The 23,616-nt window shown below is 35.2% G+C and overlaps 1 protein-coding gene across 39 annotated transcripts in view; it reads right to left on the reverse strand.

Annotated features, from left to right (window-relative positions):
* ZBTB20 (zinc finger and BTB domain containing 20) overlaps positions 1 to 23,616 on the reverse strand; it is a 770,050-nt gene that overhangs the window by 719,636 nt on the left and 26,798 nt on the right. For 19 of the 39 annotated variants that reach the window (XM_070508912.1, XM_070508895.1, XM_070508890.1 and 16 more), the window contains exon 1: positions 3,979 to 4,321. The exons of the other annotated variants lie outside the window; for them this stretch is intronic. The gene's annotated coding sequence lies outside the window, so the exon portion shown is untranslated. Of the gene's footprint in view, positions 1 to 3,978; positions 4,322 to 23,616 lie in introns of those variants that run through there. 39 annotated transcript variants of the gene reach the window in all.

Here is a 23,616-nt window from a genome sequence, read left to right on the forward strand (position 1 = left end):
AAGGATTTTGCTAGTTATTTGACATTGGCTATAATCCCTAAGGATTGTGTAAAATGCTAGAAGTTACTTAAGCAATGGAAAGGCATGAAACATAGGTTTTCAAGAAAATTACAAGTTTCGAGTTTTGCCAAATACCTAGGAATCATATACATGATTTGAAAGTTTGGAGCAAAGAATCAAAACGGCCAGTGCTGACTGCAGTAGCATTATAAATAATACCTACTGATTGTATAAGGTAACCAAAATGGCTTATACAATATGAAAAAGTCATTTAACAGGATTGATTTCTAATTTAATAACTCTTGCATGTACACACTTGCTCAACAGCTAGTGCTTATTGTTCCTGGCGTACAGTGAACTATTCCTATGTAAGTAATGTCTGATTTCTATAATTTGCTTGTGATAGTTACACAACCATATGAATGCAAATACTTTGACTTTCTTTTCCGTACTATGCGACTTCTCATGCTGATTAGATCCTCACTAGTAAGGCACTTAAGATGGGGATACTATTTGACTTCTTTTATGGAAGCTCAGTAAAGTATATTTTCCACTGAAAAATGTAATTGGTTAAAATACATTTCTAAAGTGGCCTCCAGGACAAGTCGGCTCTAATACCCATTATCAACCTTTAAACCTAAAGAGGCCACCCTTGGGACTGAGGAAGGCTGGAACTAGTGGCATTCCAAGAATGTCAACATCAGTCCTTCCTTTCCCAGAAGGGATCACTAGTTAGCAATATCAGCCAGATGCTGCTTCCCCACACCTTGCCAGACCCTGGGGCAACACATTTGCCCAGGGTCTGGACTTGGCTTCCTATGTGGCAGCATGACCAGCCGCTACTCGGGCTTGGGCAAGTCCGTAAACACATCCACTGATAATTTCTATATTTATAGAAAGCCAGAACATGTGTAGATAATCACACAATTGGATATTTATGAAGTGCCAGATTTTATGAATACGGGAATTTGTTAATTAGCACAAGGACTAATAATTAAAATTCAAAAATAGATAAATAAACAGGAATGCCATTTATTTGTTCACATTTCAGGGGAAAGTATGCAGCTGCTATCCTTTGGATAAATGTAGGCTTCTGGAGAAAAGCATGAAGAAGAAAAGTATCCACAAGTTTTGAAATGTTAATGAGTAAAAATCCAGGAAATTATTATATAGTCTTTATATTAAAAATAATAATCATAGTGATTCTCCCCTTAAGTTAAAAAAAAGAGTTTAAACTGGCACGTGCTTAGCATTTGAATTATACTGTCTTGCATTCCAATGTTTTGGTCCTTTTCGAGGAGCCAAAGCTGATTTTCATCGGATAGGAGTAAAAAGCACACACACGTCACTCAGTACCAAATTGTTTTAGCTACAGGGCACGGCAAAGCATGAAATAAGTGCTTTACAGCACTTCCTTATGCGAGTGTGTTAGATAACAGTCTGCTCCAACATTAAAATGAAACACACTGTGACCTGACCAAGACTTCGGGGTGCTCAACAGGCAGATTTCATGTGCTGATAGGAGGAGTCCACCATAACCAGCAAGGCTGCTTAATGAATTTTTCTGGCACTCTATAGCTCTCCTGTGACGCAGGGCTTTCAGCTTTCCAAAGCCCTATACAGCAGGGTACACTGGTTTTAAGTTTGCTTATGTACATCTCACAATGTCCTGCTGTATTTAGATTGTGACAGTCCCTCCCAGAAAAGGCCAAGATGATTTTTCATACCAAAAATATTTTAGATCTAGTGAAGGTTAAGAATTAGAATGCAAAAGAAAACATATACACATTCTAAAAATCAAGTCAACCAGAAAAATGACTGAATTTTTACTTTCTTTTATTCTTTCCAAAAGCTTAAAAGAAATTTTCATCTTCTCTTAAAAGCCTCTCTGTTTTTTGCTTGCTTCTAGTTAACATAAATAGGCTTAACATGAAATTTTTTTAATATCTGCAAAGAATCCGTGATTTCTTTACCCATACATGTATGAGAATATGTGCATAAATGCACAGATGTGCACACAGATATCTTCACCCATACAAGTATACATAAAAAGAGAATTGTTGATTGAGAGATATATGAAAGGTTTCTTTGGGAAAAAAGGGTAGAATTTTAGATAGTCCTCACAATGCTAAAGTAGACAATGACAGGTGCATGAGACACGTACACTTTTGATGTATTAGTTTTAAAAGAAATTTTTGGGTCAAGAGTCTGAAATGGAGGAAAGCACATTTGAAACACCATATCCTGTGTACCATATTAACATATCCTTTCAATAGAGTCCCCCAAAAGTTCCCCTTTAGACCTTTGGAGGGAAAAAAGTCCCTTATAGGACCTGACTGAGTATACTGTTTGTACTACTCTTGGTCAAGGCTGGCCTTGCCAGCTTAAAAGACAGTTTAGGCGAGATAAGCAAATTAAAAGTCTCCAAATAAATTTTTAAAAAGAAAGGAAAAAAAAGACTTTCAGCAGCAGAAGTTCACCACCCTCTTGGAATAATGGATTTTTAATAAACATTTTACTAGGTTTGAACCTTGAGAATGTGTTTGGGAATCTGCTCTAGTGTCCCAGGTGGGTTAAGAATATTGCTTTATGGACTTCTTTGTGTTGTCAGAGAGGCCTAATGGAATTAAAAAAAAAAAAAAGTCTGCCACTTCTATTAAATAAATAATTTATTACCAAAAAGGTGATTGTTATTATCAAAGATCTCTATAGATCAGCATCCATTTTCTATCATTGCTCATATATGTGCTGCAAACATTTGTGTATCTTACTATCTGACTTAATTTTTATCAAATGAATAGCAGTTTTACTTTCGGACACGTCCAAGGAAAACTCCATTAAGGAGTCCATTTCAAATGGACCTATTTAACTACTCCTTTGAATTTCGAAGAACGCTGTTCTGGGAAAGCTCTTCAACAATGTCAGCTAGTTGTGAAATGAAACTTTTCCCACCATAAAAAAGAAAAAAAAATAAAGGAAAAAGAAAGCACCTCAAAACTATGTTTGAAATAACAAATACATTATTTATAGTCCCCGAAATGTTACATGAATACTTACAGTTGTTGCACAAGATGGCCTGATACACTTCATAGCTTCCACTTTGTAAAAAGATGGCCAGCCCCCCACCCCACCCTCCCCAAGCATAAATAAACAGTAACATACTAAAAGGAAACTGTCCTAGGATAAAAACTGCTTGTTAAGAAAGTTTGCATTCTTACTAACCACAGTGATATGCCTATAAATGTAAAAGTCCATCTGCAAAATAAAAGTTACAAAACAGAGTACCTTATTCCTTTCAAAATACACCCCCCAGATGTAATATAGAAGAGTTTGTGATGATAAAAATAATTACTGGATTCTCACCCACCCTCAGGGACTACCACTCACCTATGGCCAATGCCATCAAATAAATATGCTGGCAAAATGTATTCAACCTGCTTCAAGGATTTAAATTGTAAATATGGACTTTAAACTTCAATGTAAAACAAAGAACAAGAGTCTCACTTTAGTAATGCCCACACTGGCACTGCAGCTAAAACTCATTGGCACATAACTAACAAAACCCAGTTAGCAATAAATAAGGACAACATGATATATAGACAGACAGATGGAATTGCATAAACAGACCAGAAAAGCACAGAGACTAACAAACATACGGAGGGGTCTGTTATAGAAGAGTGAGAGATACTGATTTATTTGGTACTTTAGTGAGAAAAATAGGTTTGTTTATAATTATTTTTAAAGTAATTAAACTGAATCACAAGGGCACACCCTTAAATAAGTGGAAGGAAAATTAGTAGAGGGTAGGCCTCCTATAGATGTTCCAAATTTTAAGCTGGCAATAGCACTGTCAAACTTAAATCTGGAAATGAAAATTCAAGGGAGAAAGAATAAAAGCATTGGGGGCTAAAGGAGATGATAGGTAGAGGGGGGACTGAGGAAGCAGGATTTTTTTTTTATGAAAGTTGTCTGCCCTACCTTCTTCCCCAGCGCTGAGTTTCTCTTCTCATAATCGGTGTCTCCCTGGAAGTACAGTGTGAGTGGTAATGACTGCCTGCCTCCCTAATGAGTCCATTTTCCTGCTCTTGATGTTGTGTATATACACACACTGCAACCTACCTTACAAACCACAGAGACGGGAAGAGAGAGAGAGAGCAAGAGAGAGGGAGGGAGAGGGGGGGCAGAGAGGGAGAGAGAGACAGAGACAGAGCAAGCGAGTGGGAGAGAGAGAGAAGAGGAGAGAGAGAGAGAAAGAAAAACAGAAAGAAACAGAGAGAGAAAGGCACAGACAAAGCCCTCCTACCAGACAGCAGACAGCCCTCCTTCCCCTATCCAGCAAAATGCAACTCGTCTAATGCAGCAACAGGTTCAGTATTGCCAGACTAACAGTGAAAAAGGTATATTCTCTATATCATTACTGCTTGCAAATAAACAGTTTAAGAGCAGCTGGCTCCACCTTCTTTATTTATGCTCCATTATGAGGAATGTATTGTTTCAGTTCTGGCACACAGTACATGTAATTATCATAAATACATTTTTTGCATATTAGTAGGAAATAGTGAAATGCATAGCTTATTTGTGAAATCTTTTAAATTTATTTTTTTAATGTCAGAAGAGTGTCAACAAATCTGCTCTGACAAAAGCCTAGTAATGATTTTAAAGTCAGAGCAGTCTTAAAGGAGGCTCTGAAGGAAACAGACTCCATACAATAGGAAAACTGATCTCAGACAAAACTGATAACTGCAAAGAAGAAATCATTGCTCAGTAAATAAAGCAAGACCATACGCAAAATTGCAGACAGAAACAGAATTAAGTTCAATTAAGTAACTAACAGACTAGTACTCTAGAAGAAGGCAGATTGGTTTCTTATGTGAAGCATCTCTCTGTACAAACATCACAATGCAATGTACTCTGTGTGAACAGGTGCAATGCATATAGTACATAGTGTTACAACAACAGAAATAAATCCCATAAGGAGCTTCCATCACAAGCAGGACAAGATTTCATAGACTATGGGGCTGAAACCATAGCAGAAACCCCTTGTTCTTTTATGAGGAGGGAAAAATAAAAATAAAGCAAGCTGCTAAATAAACCTTCCTTAAAAGAAAAAAAAAAAAAACCACTGTTTTTCTTTGTCTGATACATCTAACCAATTTTTTTTCACACGCTAGAACCAAAATAATGCTGGCATGACACGCCACATCCCATTGCGTGCTCCCCGCCCCTTTCCCCACTCACAGGTGCTTTTTCTCCCATAAGTGATATATTTGCAGCTATGGAACTACAAATATCCGAAAACAGACCTAGTTTCAAGTCCTTCTCCTTGTCCTTCAATTTTTTAAAACTAGACTCTGCTTGTCTACTTAGACAGCCACCCTTCCTCAAAATGTTTCCATACAGTTTGACTGTGTGTCATTTAGATAGGACTTAGGAACAGTACAAGAGAGGTTAAATAGTCTACAGAAAATTTACATAAAAATGAAAAATATGAGTGCATCTGACCTACTCAAACCCTGCATTTGGGCACCAATAATTAATTGTACATTAAGTATATTCATTGTAAAATCATCCTTTTTGTATGGTTTAGTGTTTTACCATGCTGCAAAAATTAGAAAGTGTTCCTTTGCATAAACAAAACTACCTTACTATAAGGGTAAATTCATTCATTTGGAAGTCAGTATTCAGTTAACAAAATAAATAACTTAATTACTTCAATACACAACTTATGGATCAAGTATACCCTCTCCCGACTCACAAAAATCTTTTAGAATGTCAGTTAAACCTTGGGTCACATTCAGAACAGAGATCAATATTGTTTAACTATTTTAAGGGTAGACAACCTACAGCAAAGAAATTAGATGGCAATGTCTTGTCACACATTATGCAAACTGTCCTGGGAAAATTCTAGTAAGAAACCAAGAGTCCAGACCCTCCTCTCTCATTGTAAACCACCAATTCTAATTCTCTCGTGTGGCGGTAGTGTTTTACCCCAGTCAAGGGTGGTTGTTTAATGAAGAGGGAACACACACGAAAGGGGATGTAACAGACCCCTACTCTTGGTCACATGTCTTGAGAAGACCCTTTCTAAAATACACTTAATGTGCGTACGTTAGCAGCACACACATTGCCCCTCACTGCCCAGCCTGGCAGTTCTGTTTTTCCACCATTGCCCATTGTTTCTCTGAAGCTTTATTCAAATGAAGAAAAATGTGACTTAAAAAGAGCGCACAAGCCTCACAGTTCAACAGAGTGATTCAAATTAGACATTAGTATGTCCTGACTTTTTAAAACATGGTTCTAGGTATTTTTTTTTTTCATTTTGTTTTAACCCAAGGAGAATAAGAAAATGGTATTTGACTTCTACCAGCAGGAGTTACAAGGAATGCAAAGGACCAAGAAGGCTATTCACCTTTTCTAAAGAACAACTAGCTAGTTGAATTTGAAAAAGAAAAACAAATATTTTGGTTTAGTAAAAAATGCACAACATCTCAACACTTTCTCTTTGCCTGCACACTTTACTAGATTCCAAGCACAATAAGTGGCACATTCTTAGAACTTTCTGGAGTTCAAGATACACTCTCCCTCTTGGGACTGGAGACGCATGTATTGAATTAACCCTAGCACGTGAAACAATAATCCTAAGTGACTCTCAGACTCTGGAAGTTATAAAACTATTAAATTAAATTGTTTCATATGTTGATATGCCATGGGGCAATTTGATCATGTAGAAAGATTCTAAAGAAGAAGTTAAAAACTGGTTTTGGTCCCAGCTTTACCACAAATAGTTTGTATACCCTGGACAAGTCATGTAACCATCCTCAGCTTCCATTTCTTCACATTAAAAAAATTATAAAATTAAGTTTTAAAGGGAGGAATTGAATTGGATAACATAATAAAGATTATGATGATAGCTAATGCTTAGATGCTTACTATGGGCCAGGCACTCTTCTAAATACTTTTCATCTATTAACTCATTAAACCTTAATAAGGACCCTATGAGGTAGGGATTATTTTTAGTTGAATTTTCTAGGTGAAGAAACAGAGAGGTGAAGTGATCTGCCTCAGATCACAAGCAGAACAGTAACAGGATTTGAACCCAGCCTGTCTGGTTTAGAGTGCATGTGCTTAATCCCAACACCACATTGTCTACTAATATCTAATGATAGCTAAGGCCCCAGCTAGCCATGAGATTCTGTGAGTGTAGTCAAATCCAACTCCTCCTGATGATTCCTCACCACACCTTGCTTACTAATACAGCATTGAGCAAATTTGCTCTTCTAATCTACACCTAGAGCTCTCCATACACTTGGTTTAAGAGCCTATCAACTCTATTTAAAAGTTTACATAATCCATTCAATGATGTTTGTTTCCAAATGTCCATAAATATGTGCTTCCATTGGTTTGAACTGGAAAATAACCTGTAATCAATGGGATTATCAATTTATAAAGCCTATTTGCATTATATATAGTTCCTATAAATTATTCTCCCGAAGGTCCTGTGTTAAAAAACAAACCAAAAAAATGCTACATAGTCCTTTAAGTTTCCGTCATTGAAATAGTTAATGTTATGCAAATAATTAGTTAAAAAACTAAATAAATAAAAAATAAAATACAATAAAAAACTTCCTGTCTCCCATAGCCTGAGAAGGCATGGAAAAGGCAAGGATTCAATTATGAATGATTTGTAAGAGATGCTGAATAATACCATCATGTGATTTTATACGGTTGGTTTTAACTTTGAATTATTTAGAGAGATATTCTAAAGACTTTGATACTAATGACTCATTCTGCAAGAAAGAATTTACCCTTGCTCTGATCTTTGTGCCTCAACTAAATATGTATTGTGTGTTCACTGTGCACCATACTCTATACTTGGGATGCAAAAAGGAAGATAAAACATATGATGTAGTTTCTGCTTTTGAAGACTTCACAGGCTGGTTGGGGACAGGCGTGTAAACAATATTAGTGCAAGCAAATAATCTTGCTGCTTCATAATGTGATATTCCATGTAATGCAATGCCTTAAATTTTGTGCTCCTTCCTTAAAAAGCCAAAAATGAAATTCAACAAAATAAATATAAATACCTAAATTTAAAATGTGGCTTATGAAAGAGGTGTATTTGTGTGCATGTGTGTGTGTGTATGTGCGTGTAGGCATGCACATTCATGGAACAGAGGAAGGTACTGAGCTTACATTACAGACAGTTTATTCTCTAACAGTGTGGTTTATAGATCCATTGAGTGTATTTTATTCACTGTCTCCAAGGTGCCTAGGAAGTGTCTTCTACAAGTACACAGTACATGTACTTCTTAAATGATTGTGGAAATCAATGATAGCTATTGCCCTGGAGCATAACATTTCATTAATTTTAGAGTCACAATATACTTTGATCAGAGACTGTTGTCTTGGCAAATGAATACTTCCCAAAGTACACGAAGGATGAGACTTTTTTTTCATTTTAGAAAGGAAAGAATGTCAACTGATTTCAAAAGCATTTACCACTATCCCAAGTATACTTTTACCAAGTCTTTTCTCAGACATCATTAATGTTTTTATATTATGTGAGGCTGAACAGGAAAAAGTCTTGGGATAGTTTAAAGATTGTTCACAACACATTCTCAAAGGAGAATTTTATTGCCCAGGTTAAAAAGAAGGAGGAGGAGGAGGGGTGAAAACAAGAGTCAGGTTGCAATGATGGACAGAACAAGAGTTTTAGCCCTTGTACATGGGTGCAAAAGGAAAGTGGGTCAAAATGAATAAATGCCACACTACTTAGTACACTGACTTTGCCATTGAGGCCATTGTCATATAGTCAATTCTATGTGGCCTAATTAAGTAATAATCCTTAATCTTGGTTATCTGTTTTACAATTGTATCCCATCAGTCCCAAGAAAAACTAAGAGAGATTGCAGATAAATCAGTTTACTAATAGTAAACCAGCACTATGATCGTTATATGGGAAGAGATGCATATCTAATTTCAATTCCAGTCAACAAATATTTACGTTTAAAACAAAAACAAAGCATCACATATAAACTACATCACTGGGCGTGGCCTTATTATGCCCTGTGCTGTGCTGTCTTCATCTCTCCTTTAATATGCCTCTCTTCTCCCCTGGACCGAGGGAGCCTCCAGAACAGAGGCTCTACTTAATAAGCTTTGTCAGCCTAACACCTGGCAGAACACCTGGAATATAGTTGAAGCTTCACAAAGTTTTCTTGAATGAGTGAATGAATGAAGAAATGAACAATCAAAGCAACAACACATGGGATTTATAAACCTTGGTTAATTAAAAACTTTAATAAATTTGTGTCCTAAGGATGATATAAACAACCCGTAAATAGGATTTTTAAAATGTATTAAATCACATATAAAACATATTCTTATTTTTAGACCTTGTGAAAAACAAAAATGGTTATAGTAGACAAAAAAGTGATACTCTTCAACTTTGCCATATTTGGAAAAATTTCACAATAAAATGTTGAGTAAAAAAAATATTGCCCTATAGCTAGCAGAATTTTAATTCATACCATCTCTGAGAAGAAAATTTAGGTTGCATTTTCCTTTCATTTATCCATTCTTTCTTTCACATCTACAACATAAGTGTTCAAGTATAAATCTGAAGTTGGCCTTAGCATTCCTTATACAAATGGAACCACCTCCTTTGAGGAAAACACCTTGGTAAGCTGGTTGGAGTCCTAGAATGGGGCCTGAACAACTCTTCTTGCGGGGTTAAAGTGTGCTGCATAAGAAATGAATAACAATTTGAAGGTAGGGGAGCATAGAGATGAGAGGGGAGGAGGAAGAGAGGACAATGACAGGAAAGAAAGGTGGGCAGTGAGAAGTTCCCCATGTCAAGGTGGCCAAAAGATTTTTTTAAACGAGTGATGCCTAATATTAAATTCAATGAAGTTTGCATTTTTGCGATGCAAATATTCTTCTTCTCTCCAAACCTTCTGGAAAGGTTGATACATTCTACAGCCTTATTTAGTAGTGTAATGAGAAATAAAAGGATGGAAAAATGAAAGTACTGCCATACTGTCACCCCTATACTGTGCCCTTTGCAAACACAGAAACTTCTCACTGAAAGAAAATACTCCAGGAGTTCCAAGGAAAGTCTGGTAGAGCTTTGAATAGTGGCCAAAAAATGGCAAATAGTGAGGAGTAAAAAATCAAAAGAATCGTTAGCATAGAATGACTCAGATATGGATATGAGTCAATCACCTTTTTCCTCAAATATACAGGAGAAATACAGCCATGTGGAGAAGAGGCGTAGAGATTAATGTCTGAATTACCAGAGTATGATGGCTATTATTGTTGTTACTACAACTGATCTTAAATGATATGAATGTACAACCTCTATAAACTGATCTTAAATGATACGAATATCTTCAGAAATTTAGGGAAAGAAAATACTTTCATGAAAGTAGTTTGAAAATCAATAAATTTTGAATCAAAGGATTAAAAACATAAAAATATCATTTGCAATGTCTCCCTGGCTCTGGAAAAATGTATGAGACATATACACTACGTGAACTCTTCCTGCCCCCTGCTCAATCCTTCCTCTTAAACAATCTAGGACAGTGCCAGCAACTGTCTTTAAAGTTTCAACACATATGTAATAATTTATTCGTACATACAGGTTATATCAAATATGCCAGGAAAAAGAAAGAGAAATAATATAGGAAAAATAAAAGACACATAGAAGACATAAAAGAGGCACCTTATTGGCTATAGATGCTGTCTGTCCAGCAGATTGGTGAGATCACCACTGTCCTGCCAGGTGACTCTACATGCAAACACTCAGTCTTCACATTCTTCCAGCCTATAAAAGCTGTTGCTGTATTAAGGATACCTTCTTAAAACGCAAGTTATCACTACCTCATGTGTCAAGAACTGTGCTTAGTGGTACATACACTGTCTCATTTAATCCTCCCAATAGCATTATCGGAAAGGCATTATTAATGTTTTCATTTATAAGTGAGGAAACTGAGGCCCAAAGTCTCATAGCTAGTAAGTGGTAGAAGTCAGGCCTAAACTCAATCCAAATGGAATTTGTAAAGGACAGAGGGGGGAGCTTAACAAAATTACTCCAAAAATTTTCTAGAACAAACAACTGATGAGATTAGGAAGAAATTCTTGAAAAAAATGAATGATGGGGATCAGGTTTGAAAGCATATGTATTCCCCATACAATTCTAATACCTATTTTACATATATTTGAGAAAAAGTATATTAAGTGTCTCAAAGTAAAATTTAAGAAAGGATAATCAAGAAAAGCAGCATATAAATAAATAACTTTCAAAGGTGACAAAAGAAACATAACATGAACCAGTTTGATTAAAGGGTTGGAAACATTAATAACAATCTGTCCAGTAATTTTGAAGCCAGTTATTAATAATAGAGTCAGCATGATAGCAGCTTGCTAACTCCTTTGAGGCAACAGGCCATAGGAATGATTCAAAATGGGTAGAAACAAGAAAGCTCATTTAGCCCCAATAAGGTATGGGGTTAAAACCATCACCTTTTAAACATATAAGGTCTTATTGAGTTTTGGAAAAGAATCTACATAAAATCTCCATTTTCTTCATTTCTATTAGTAACAAATACAGAAAAACCTCATTAATCAGAGTATACATATTCGGAATGGATACTGTATCAGACATGTTTTACAGGATTCTTGTGAAATAGAAATTTTGAAATGAATTACATTAAATTAAATTTTGTTTTAATAATTGTATTGGGAATATATATATTTTCAAAATTATCAAAACAAATTCTAGGGGCTGCCCTGTGGCATAGTAGCTAAGTTTACGCACTCCACTTCGGCGGCCCAGGGCTCACGAGTTCCGATCCTGGGCACAGACCTAGCATCGTTTGTCAAGCCGTGTCGCGGAAGCAGCCCACATCAAATAAAGGAAGATTAGCACAGACGTTAGCTCAGAAACAATCTTCCCCAAGCAAAAAGAGGAAGATTGGCAACAGATGTTGGCTCAGGGCCAATCTTCCTCACCTCCCTCCCCCCAAAAACAAATTCTACTTCATGTTGAATATCCATAAATTTGGACTTATCACTAAATTAAATAAGATGTCCTACTCTATTTCAAACTGATGACATTTTACCACTTAAAATGTAGTAATTGGACCTTCCACAATACAAATAATTCTCTTAACATCACTTAAACCTGTGTAGAATATAAACATAAAACAAGTGTCTCACCCATTGGGGAAATAGTTTTATTAGTAATCAATAAGAGAAGAACACTGCCCATAATTAAATCTGTATTAATTATAAAAAGGGCTATGAAAGAAATAAATCATCATTGTGGAGTTCATTTTAAAAATTTAATGGTCTGGGACTCCAATACATGCTTCTTATGATGTCATATCTAAAAGTCTGCAATTGAATAAACTACAAACCACTCCAAGCTAATATTTTAATAAAATTCATATGGTTTGCATAAAATAAACTTCTCCACCTAAATTTCTTCCACCAATAAATGCATTTAGCTCAATATGCCACTCAATAATTAACTTGTGCTTTAGCAGTTTAATCAGATGTTTACAATAAAATGATATTATAAAATATTTTATATTATAAAGTCAAATACTAGATATTATAAATAAAGCAAATTCTGAAGTTTCCCAGGTGCCACATTTTCACTGTTACTATTATTTTAAAAGTTAATTTAATAAGTGTATAGAAATAAATAACAAATCAGAGTTTTTAGGCAGTGGTGGGTGATATGCAAAACATTTATAGCTGATCAGGCATGGGCATAGACCAATAAAAAATGTTACTTTAACTAATCAAAACAGACACCGGCTGTAAATAAATAATATATTAGCAGTGTGTGCTTCTCAAATAACAGCCCTAACTTTAGATCACGACCAGAATCCATCTTCTAAAACAAGTAAATAAAATTTGAAGATATAGTTTCTACTGAGCTCCTACCGCTACACCCCAGAGCAATGGATTTTCCAATTTTTAAAAATTATACATCACATCAGTAAAAATATTTTGAACTCTATGTAGATCATTGGTCTGCTGGTTCTCTACTCCATTTCCACCCTTTCCATGCTCTCTTCTACGGTGGAAGCTTAAAACTACATTTCCCAGATTGCTTTGCCAGAATGGGAAGCACTGGCAGAAGATCAGAGGGAATTTTTTTCCCTTCTGCTTTTGGCACTAGCAATCTCAGCAATGGTGCTCCAGCAGCCTCTGTAGCACACAGCTCTTGGCATCTGGCTCTGAGGACTGCTGACTGCAGCGATGGTACTGCAGTTGTAGAACATCAGCAGCCATCATAGGTGACTGGAAGCTTTAGCAGCCTTGGCAAGGAAAACAGCATTGGTGGGACTGTGGACTCCTGGGCCCTTGCCATGTCAGTAGGAGTGCGGGAGCCTGGCTTCCTGCAAAGCAGTGGCAGTGGTGATTCCAACAGCTACAGCATCAGTTCTCCAACTGCCTCATCAGCACAGTGCTTGCAAGCTCTGGGTAACGAAACTTTCTCTTGCTTTCTGCAGGTACTCACTGCTAAATAACATTGCCACCTTCTTTTTCTTCCACGAGACTTTCCACTTTTGTAACCAATTCCCTGGATTGAAGTTCTGCTGTTTTCAGTCATTTCTGTTTTTCTCACTGGGCACTGAGTAATGGAAGCCCATACTCCAATCAATCAATGCAGATATTTATATATATATATATATATATAATTATTTCTATATTATAGACATACACTACCATATCATATACATTATGGAACATATGAAGTAATAGGCATTTTAAAGGATGAGATAAATAAATAAACAATATTTAAAATAAATTTTAATTTTGTCATATTTATCAACAATAGTAAAACATTTTTGCTCTCACTAATAAAACAAAATTTTTAGACAAAGTAATTTGATTAAATATTTGTCATTCTTTATATCTTGGCTTAGTTTCATGCTTTGTGAAATAGTCATTTGAAAATCTGGTGCTACATGCAGGTTATTGTTATCCTCAGTGGGAATGGTCATCATTCGGGTGTAAGCCTCACAAAATAGTAGATGTAACTAAAAGACCATTGTTGGCTGTGCGTCTTAAATCACAATACTTAATTTTCAATCCAAAACACTAATTATGTAACAGATTTTGTGGAATTTGACTAGTAAGTTTCCATCTTCCCAGATGTCAGTCATTCATTCTTATAAACTAAGATATATATATATATATATATATATATATATATATACCACTTTTATTTTTTCAACAAAGGAATTTTAAAACATTTAAAAATTCCATTTGGAAGATTTCATTTTAGAACAAGTTATAAAATTCTGCTCTAAGTTTTAAGAAACATTTAGGTACATTTTTTGTACAGTTTTAAATTATACAGAAACAAGTTTTACAATTACTTTGGTTTTGGCAACAAAATCACAACATAACGAAAATAATTAAAAACATTCGATAAGAAAACGTTCTTTCCATATCATGGGTCTTTCAAAAAGCAGCTACCTTCTCATTCATTGTTCGTATCATTACTTTAAACATAGAGACCAAGTATGTTTCTTTTTTTCCCAAAAATATATGTTATAGGGCATAGTACTGTCAGCCACCTGTCATCACAGAAAGGTCAGCAAAATTAGAACTCTTGTCATTGTGTAAAAGAAAAACGCACAGCTGCCATAAATTTGATACTGCTTCTCAATAGTTGGCCACTGAATGACCAGTGAGCCTCAACTGGTGCAAACGATATTTATGGCCACTCTCCATTTTATTACAAAGTACCGTAAAAATTATACTAAAATGTTAAGGTTCCTTCACATTTGATTCTGTGTTTTCTACCAGATTTTAAAGCTTTTATTAAAAAAACAATAGCAAATTAATCACATCAATGACGTCCTACAGCACTTGTGTATACTTTTGACTTCAATAGATTTGCTAAAATAGATTGCTTATAAATGATAAGTGAATGAATTTCACATGTAGAAGCAGCTCTGTATTCTTACCCATAAATCGTTTTTCCATTGCAACTAAACCAAACACTCCCACACTCCAAAACTATGTTAATATAGTTTTTTCAGAACACATTGTTTAAATTAGAGCGTATTTTGATGTTTAGCAGGTATCTTCTCCAGTAATCCTTTTAGTGATTCATAAAAGCATAGTTCTTCGTATTACTGAAATTGAACTTAAATACTGTTGGCTGAATTATTAGTACTTTCATTTAACATAGAGTAAACCTTTCACACTGTACAATTTGTTCAAATATTTGTTTCTCCAAATCTTCAGGAATGTTTTCTTTGCATCTTCTAACAGCATTTGCAGACAAATAAATGTGATATGATTTGTTGCTGTGTTATTTTGCATGCATTATTTCAGCCATTTTTGCTATTGAGGGAAGGACAGTGTTTTCAATGGTATATTGTTTGTCATTTCCTATTCAGCTAAAAAAATCCCCAAAGTCTCTTAGGGGGCCTTCCCGGTGTCGTAGTGGTTAAGTTCATGCACTCCACTTCAGCAGCCCAGGTTTCACGTGTTTGGATCCCATGCACGGACCTACACACAGTTTATCAAGCCATGTCATGGCAGTGTCCCACATACAAAATAATAGAGGAAGATTGGCACAGATGTTAGCTCAGGGCCAATCTTCCTCACCAAAAAAAGAGTCTTAAACATTGATTTAATGATTTTGTAAAGTCTGGACTGACTATCATGTGGTGTTACATACCATTTGCTTCATGATCTGGATAGTTAGATTTTAATGCTTTACCAGTAAGATGGCCTTCCACCATCATTAGAAAATACCTCAGGCTATACCCTAAGGGTGAGGTTCTTAACGAGAATGAATATAAGTACACATTTCAAATAGACTTCTTGATCACTATTTTGGGTTGACTGATTGCCACATATGATTAAATCATCATTGTTTTTACCTTGTACTGTAGCTGACAAAATGTTCATAATATGTATTAGAGATATTCTTGTTCAAATGTGCTTATCTTTATTCTGCTATTCTTTTAGTCATTGTCTGTTTTGTAAGAGTTGGTTTAGTTAAAACTAGATAACATAATATGTCATTCCTCAAAACAAGGCACAGATAAAATTCAGTACCTCCAAAGCTTAAAACAAATCAATTTCCACTCTCCCCCAAGATGCTTTGTATAACTCACAATTCATGTAAATGATACTTGGACATTGCCAGCAACAATTTACATGTTAAAGATTAGGAAACTTTAATTTCTTAGGTTTTCTAAATAAAAAAATATACATAAAAGTTTTGACATCTTCTCAAAACCTAATACATCATCTCACACATTTCATAGAATGCCTGCACACTGTTTAAGAGGCCATTGTTCTACACATGCGCCTTGGATTAAGATCTGAACAGTACTTATTAGCTGTGTATCCTTAAGTAAATTATACTTATCTATGTCTCATACGGGTCATCCATAAAACAAGAATAAGAATCGCTATCTCATGGAGTTGTTTTGATGATTATATTAGATTAATAATAACAGATAACATTAGTTGAGCACCTACAAAGTACAAGGCACTATTTAAAGCACATTGACTATATTAATTCCTGAGTACAGTGTCTACACAAAATGAACACTTGATAAAAATTAATTTTCTTCCCCAGGAAAGAGAGAAATTAATTTTAAAAAATCAGGAATATTTGTTAGGGCAAATAGAGTTGGTTGTTTCCATGCCTCTCTCTTCCACAAATCTTCAAGGTTCCTGGAGGCAAAGTCATGTTGTAGCCATCCCTGTATCTTAGTAGAGTGCAAAGTACAATGTTCTGAATGTATTAAGTGCTCAATAATTAAATAAATATTATTGGATGAATGTACATAGGGTGCCACCATAACTTGCAGTTTATTGTTTGTAAAAATTCTGGTAACTCCATTATTGACAAAAATGATCAATTAACTGCACAAGCATTGCTATTGTCTTCATACGTAGTCTATTATACCTTTGCAGGAAAGATAATACTCTCCAGAGCTGTTGAAAATACAATAACCTTTGATCATTTGTTCCAACAGATAAAAATTAAAATACAGATAATCCAAAAATAATTTCTATTTGGATTTTGAAATGTTTTCACATTTATATATGAGTATAGATTTGCCTAATGTTCTGTAAAAGAGAAGGAACTTCCAACAAAATAAGCTATACTGTGAAAAGCTGACTGAGAAGGAAGTTGAATGCAATTCAGTCTCTGTGATCTTTCTTGTTAATTCCTCTGTGTGACCTACACCACGTTGATTACTTAAACTACATGGAACTTGCCTTTTCTCAGACCCTCCCCAGAGGATAAGAAATGGTTAAATGTTGTTTCCACAGGGATATTTTCTGCATAAAGTGCGCAATGCTCATCAATGAATTTGAAATCATGACTGCCTAAGTATTATAAAAAAAATCAATTGTGGGGGCCGGCCCAGTGGCGCAGCGGTTAAGTTCGAACATTCCCCTTCTCTGCGGCCTGGAGTTCGCCAGTTCGGATCCTGGGTGCAGACATGGCACCGCTTGGCAAAAGCCATGCTGTGATAGGCATCCCAAGTATAAAGTAGAGGAAGATGCACATGGATGTTAGCTCAGGGCCAGTCTTCCTCAGCAAAAAGAGGAGGATTGGCAGCAGTTAGCTCAGGGCTAATCTTCCTCAAAAAAAAAAAAAAATCAATTGAAATATATTATGAAATATACCATTTGCTTCACTAAAATTAAGAATTTTGATTTTTTATAAAATATTTTATTCACTTGTGCACTGTATTACAAACCATTAATGCTCTTCATGACTCTTTTTTCAGATAAGTGACCTGAGGCAGAGAAAAACCAGCTTGTGATAGATAGTATTTAGTTACTTAAGCACATCTGAAATCTCACAAAGTTTTCTACCCAATACATAGTGCTGTTATAAGAAAAAAATCAGCAAATCATTTTGAAATATTTAGAGAAAGTAAAAGGAGGAATAATAAATGTAAGATATCATTGTATCTTAATGAGAACCTAAAAGATTAGCTTTTCATCTCATCCTTAATTATTCACGGAAGGCACACTCCATCTCCAGGTGTAGGGAAGCAGAGCGTTTTGGCTTTAAAGTCAAACAAGCCTGGATTTGAATCAAGCCTCCATGTTCGCTAGTTGTGACCTGAAACAAGTTACTCATTTTTCCTGAATTTCAGTTTCTCCATTAGGAAAAATGGGGCAAAAGTATTAAGTGAAAAAAGATATAAAGTGTTTGACTCACAGCAAAAGTTCATTAAATGAGAATACATTTCCTCCTTTTCACGCTAAACCAGAGGTTCTCAATTTTTTTTTGCATTATGGATCTCTGCTAACTAGTAATGATGACATCAACAATTTATATTTTTCTGTCGCAAAACAGCTTAAAAAAATCTCTTCCCATCGACTACTGAATTTAATCTTCACTGCCAACCCTATGAAGTCATTTGACATTATCCTAATTTTTCACAGTAATAAATTGAGCTTTAGAGAGAGTAAATAATTTGCACAAGATCTTGCAAGTAGTAAGTTACAAAATTGAACTTTCACCTACCATTCCATGAAGCCTGGTTCCCAAACTACCGGAAAAAAAAATCCTAGCCAGAACTAACAAACAATGTTTTATACTAATAAGGTGATATCTAATGATAATAAATTTTATTAAGCTATTTACCTAGGCCCAAAGTCCAAGGACACATTCACATTATTATCACCGGCAGTTCTAGGACCTGAAAATTTAGTTGGTACAGCCAAATATTTTTGACACTTTCCTAGAAAATAGCTTTTTATGAAAAACCATTGAATTAAGGAAGATATGCCCATATGAAAACTTATAATAGCTAGTATGTTCGTTCAAGGTGGGGAATGACTTTCAAATAAAATTTAGAGTCTAATTTTATATTCCTCAGTAATATACTAAATTTCCTCAGTAATCAACTTATCTCTTCCCAAATGATATTATAAGATGAATAAGTTCTGGGGATCTAACATACAGTGTGGTGATTATCGTTAATAATAACATATTGTATACTTGTAATTCACTAAGAGAATAGCTCTTGAGTGTTCTCACCACAAAAGAAAAAGAAAAGGTAATTATGTGAGGTGATAGATGTGTTAATTAACTTGATTATGGCAATCGTTTCACAATGTATACATATATTAAATCACCATGTCGTACTCCTTTAAAAAATCACATTGTACAACCTAAATATACATAATTTTTATTTGTCAATCACATCCAATAAAACTGGGGAAAATTTTTTTAAATAATAAAAAGTGCACATAATCTTAAAACAAAGCAGTTGCCTCTGAGTACTGGAATCATATGCTTTGTTTCTGTGTACTTTTCTGTATTTTCAATATTTTCTATATAGTACATATATTATTTTATAGACCTAAAAATATCTTAATAAAATAACTACCTATTCATCAAAACCAAAAAAACCCAACAAAATAATATTGGAAAAATAGGTATGTCTAAAATATTGGGTGCTCCATTAAAACAAGATCACCATTTCATCTGGCCAACTCTAAGAGAATAGCTGATTAATCACTTAGACGACCACAAGACTCGAGACGACACTAAAAGAATAATTTCTTTGAGTCCTTAGATTCTCTTTTATCTCTTTATTACTAATTAAGAGGGAATGGAGCATGAAAGTTAAAGATGTATGGGTTCTGGATTCAGACTATTTAAGTTCAAATCTTGGCCTTACTACTTTAGACAAATACCTTAATATAAGTAAGCTCTTTGTCCTCATCTCTAAAATGGGGAAACAAAAGTACCTATAGCACAAGGCTTTTACCATGATTAAATGAGATAATCCAATAATTGGTAACAAGTAGCATTTGTCAAACATTTTTCCATATGATGGACACTATGTTAAACATCTTACATATATTATCTCATGTAATAATCACAAAACTCTATAAGTTCTATTATTATACCTTTTACAGATGAGAAATTGAGGTCCAAGGTCCCCCAACTAACACACTAGAACCAGGACTTAAATCCAGCAGACTAATTCTAGAGTCTGAACCCTTAGATGCTGAACTCACCCAGCTCAATGCCCGGCACACAGTAAGCATTTAATACATCTTATTTGTGTTTTTGTGTTTGTTTTTACTTTACCTAAGTGTTGACTTCTTATTTAACAGCTCTAAATTGAATGAAGTAGTTCTCAAATATTTTAATTTCATGATTCCTTGCTCTAATCCTACTCAACACCATCATTCTAAAAGAGATTATTGAGTGAGAGAGAGAAGACAAAAGGGGAAAGAGAGAGCACGCAAGCACTAAATTGTACATTACTTATTTAGGGTTAGTGATAAGGATCAGATTTGTGTACCGCATTTAACTAATAAAACTCAGTAGGAGGGCTTCTCATTTCTGATTCCACACGTAAGGAGCTTAGAAGTCGCCGTTCTGTCCTAATAAGAAGTAAAATGCCAAACAGACTGAAAAATCAACAATTCTTCTTGGATGCCTAAGAGAGAGAAGAAAACAGGACAAACCACTGCCACCAGAAGTGGAGAGACAGGCAAGTACAGGGAGTCACAGCTTCCTGGAACAGAGACTCACCAGCAGAAATTACCACAGGAACCAGTGCTGGGGTAGGAACCCTGAACTGTAATTGGCCAATAGCTAGAGGCTCAGCGTGACAACTGTGAGAGTTCAAAACTCCAGGGGATCCAATCATAGGGAGGTCCCCAAGATAAGCTAATAAGCTGGACTTCATTAAAATGAAAACTAAAAACTTCTGTTCTGTGAAAGACAATATCAAGAGAAAATATTTGCAAAAGATACATCTGATAAAAGACTGTTATCCAAAACAGACAAAGAACTTTTAAAACTCAACAATAAGAAAACAAACAACCCAATTAAAAATAGACCAAAGAAGATATATAGATGGCAAATAAGCATATGAAAAGATGGTCCACATCATATGTCATCAGGGAAATGCAAATTAAAATAGCAATGAGATATCACCATACACCTATTAGAATAGCCAAAATCCAGAACACTGACACCAGCAAATGCTGACAAGGACATGGAGCAATAGGAACTCTCATTCACTGCTGGTGGGAATGCAAAACAGTACAGCCACTTTGGAAAACATTTGGTGGTTTCTTACAAAACCAAACATACTCTTAGCGTATAATCCAGCAATCATGCTCCTTGGTATTTATCCAAAGGAGTTGAAAACTTAGGTCCACAAAAAAACCTGCACATGGATGTTTACAGCACCTTTATTCAAATTGCCAAAACTTGGAAGTAACCGAGATGTCCTTCAGCAGGTGAATTGATAAATAAACTGTGGTACATCTAGACTGGAATATTGTTTAGTGCTAAAAAGAAATGAGCTTTCAACCCATGGAAAGACATAGAGGAATCTTAAATGCATATTACTAAGTGAAAAAAGCCAACCTGAAAAGGTTATATACCGTATAATTCTACCTTATAGTATTCTGGAAAAGGCAAATCTATAGACAGTAGAAAGATCAGTGGTTGCCAGCAAAGGTAGGTGGGGGAAGTAGATAAATAGGCAGAGCCCAGAGGATTTTTAGGGCAGTAAAAATACTCTGTATATTATTATGGTGGATATATGACATCATACATTTGTCCAAACCCATAGAATGTACAACACCAAGTGTGAGCCCTAAGGAAAAAATGGACTTTGGGTGATTATGATATGTCAATGTAAGTTCATCCTTGGTAAAAAAATGTACTATTATGGTGAGTGATGATGATAATGGGGGAGGCTATACATGTATTGGGGAAGAGTATATGGGAAATCTCTATACCTTCCTCTCAATTTTATTGTAAACCTAAAACTGCTGAAAATATAAAGTCTGTAAATGTAATATGGTGTCCTGAATGGGATCCTAGAACAGGAAAAGACATTAGGTAAAAACCAAGGGGATCTGAATAAGCCATGGGTTTTGTTAACGATAATGTATTAATGCTGGTTCACTAATTGCGGCAAATGTACCATACGAATACAAAATGCTAATAATAAGGCAAACTGGGTGTTGCATAAGAGAACTTTCTGTACTATGTTCTCAATTATTCTGTAAATCTAAAACTGTTCTAAAAAATAACATCTATTTGAAGAAATTCAATTTTAAAAAAGTCAGTAGGAGTTGTTTTAGGAATGCACACATACAATATGAAGATTTAAGGGGGATGCGACCATCAAGATGCATTTAACTCAGACAAGGGCAAATGAGAGAGTGTCACAGCACCTTAATCTAGGAAAGGCATTTTTTTAAAAACAGGTGTGAATGTGGGCCAGCCTGGTGGCGCAGCGGTTAAGTTTGCACATCCACTTCAGTGGCCCAGGGTTCACAGGTTTGGATCCCGGGTGTGGACCTACGCACCACTTGTCAAGCCATGGTCTGGCAGGCATCCCACATATAAAGCAGAGGAAGATGCGCACGATGTTAGCTCAGGGCCAGTCTTCCTCAAAAAAAAAAAAAAAAAAAAAGAGGAAAGAAAGAAAGAAAAGAAAACAGGTTTGAATGGGTAAAAATCTCCAAAAGAGAAACTGAAGAGAATGTCACATTAGAATATTTTAAGGAGTGAAATAATTGCCCCCAAATCACCAAGCTAGTTGATGGGAAAGCTGGGAGTAAAAACTCATGACTCTCAATCCAGTGCCCTTTCTACTATAACAGATTGGCACAATAGAACATATTTAACTCGAGGCAGTAATTAAGTACACTGAAGGAAAAAACAAAACAAAACAAAACAAGAAAAAGGTACAAAATGGAAAATCTTTGAGTCAGATTGAAGTATTCTAGCTAGCATGGCAAGGAACAGCCACAATTTGAAAACGGCTTTAACCAGAAGAGAAAGAAATAGAGCAGAGATTTGAAAAGGGATGAAACTTCAGAATTAATGAGAAGTGATGACAGTCTGCCCTGTTTGGTAGTTTCAGATCTGAGCTTTTACCTTTAAGGTAATAATTTAAAGTGCTTTAAACCCTGGACTGACCATACTAAATAACAGAAAATTATAACCTGCTGAGATAAAGTCAATTTTATAGTCTGTGCCCTGAAATTCCCTGAATTCATATCTAGCTATAACTGGCCAACAAACCCATCTGTTGGTTGGGCTAATTTATTTTTTTTTCCTGACTGCACTTTAAAAATCTTCTTATTATAAAAATTTTAAAGCATAAAAAATAGTGTATAATAAATTAATTCTCTCTTATATCTATTATCCTATCTTAGCAATTAATATTTTACCTTTCATGTTTTACCTATTGTCACTATCATCCTTTTTTTTCTCTGGATGACTGAACTAATTTAAAGTGAAAATCAGAACCATCTCTGGGAAAAATGGGAAAAGTAAAAGAGGATGGAAGCAAGATTTTCAGTCTGTCCTCCATTGAGATTTGAACCAGAAACATTCCAGACTGTGAGGCAAATAAATACAAGAGTCAGGGATAATGAAGGGAAAGTCTGTTAGTGGGCTAGTCTAGATACATTACTTGACAATCAATGGAAGTATTGTCTATGGGGAAGGAGAGTATTTTAAAGAATTATTTTCCAGCTTTTTTTAGTTTGACACAAAGAATTGGGGCAAGAAAGATTATAAACCTTCACTGAGATTATAGTCTC

This window comes from Equus asinus, chromosome 5, assembly GCF_041296235.1.
Source record: "Equus asinus isolate D_3611 breed Donkey chromosome 5, EquAss-T2T_v2, whole genome shotgun sequence".
In the NCBI taxonomy this organism is placed as follows: Eukaryota; Metazoa; Chordata; class Mammalia; order Perissodactyla; family Equidae; genus Equus; species Equus asinus.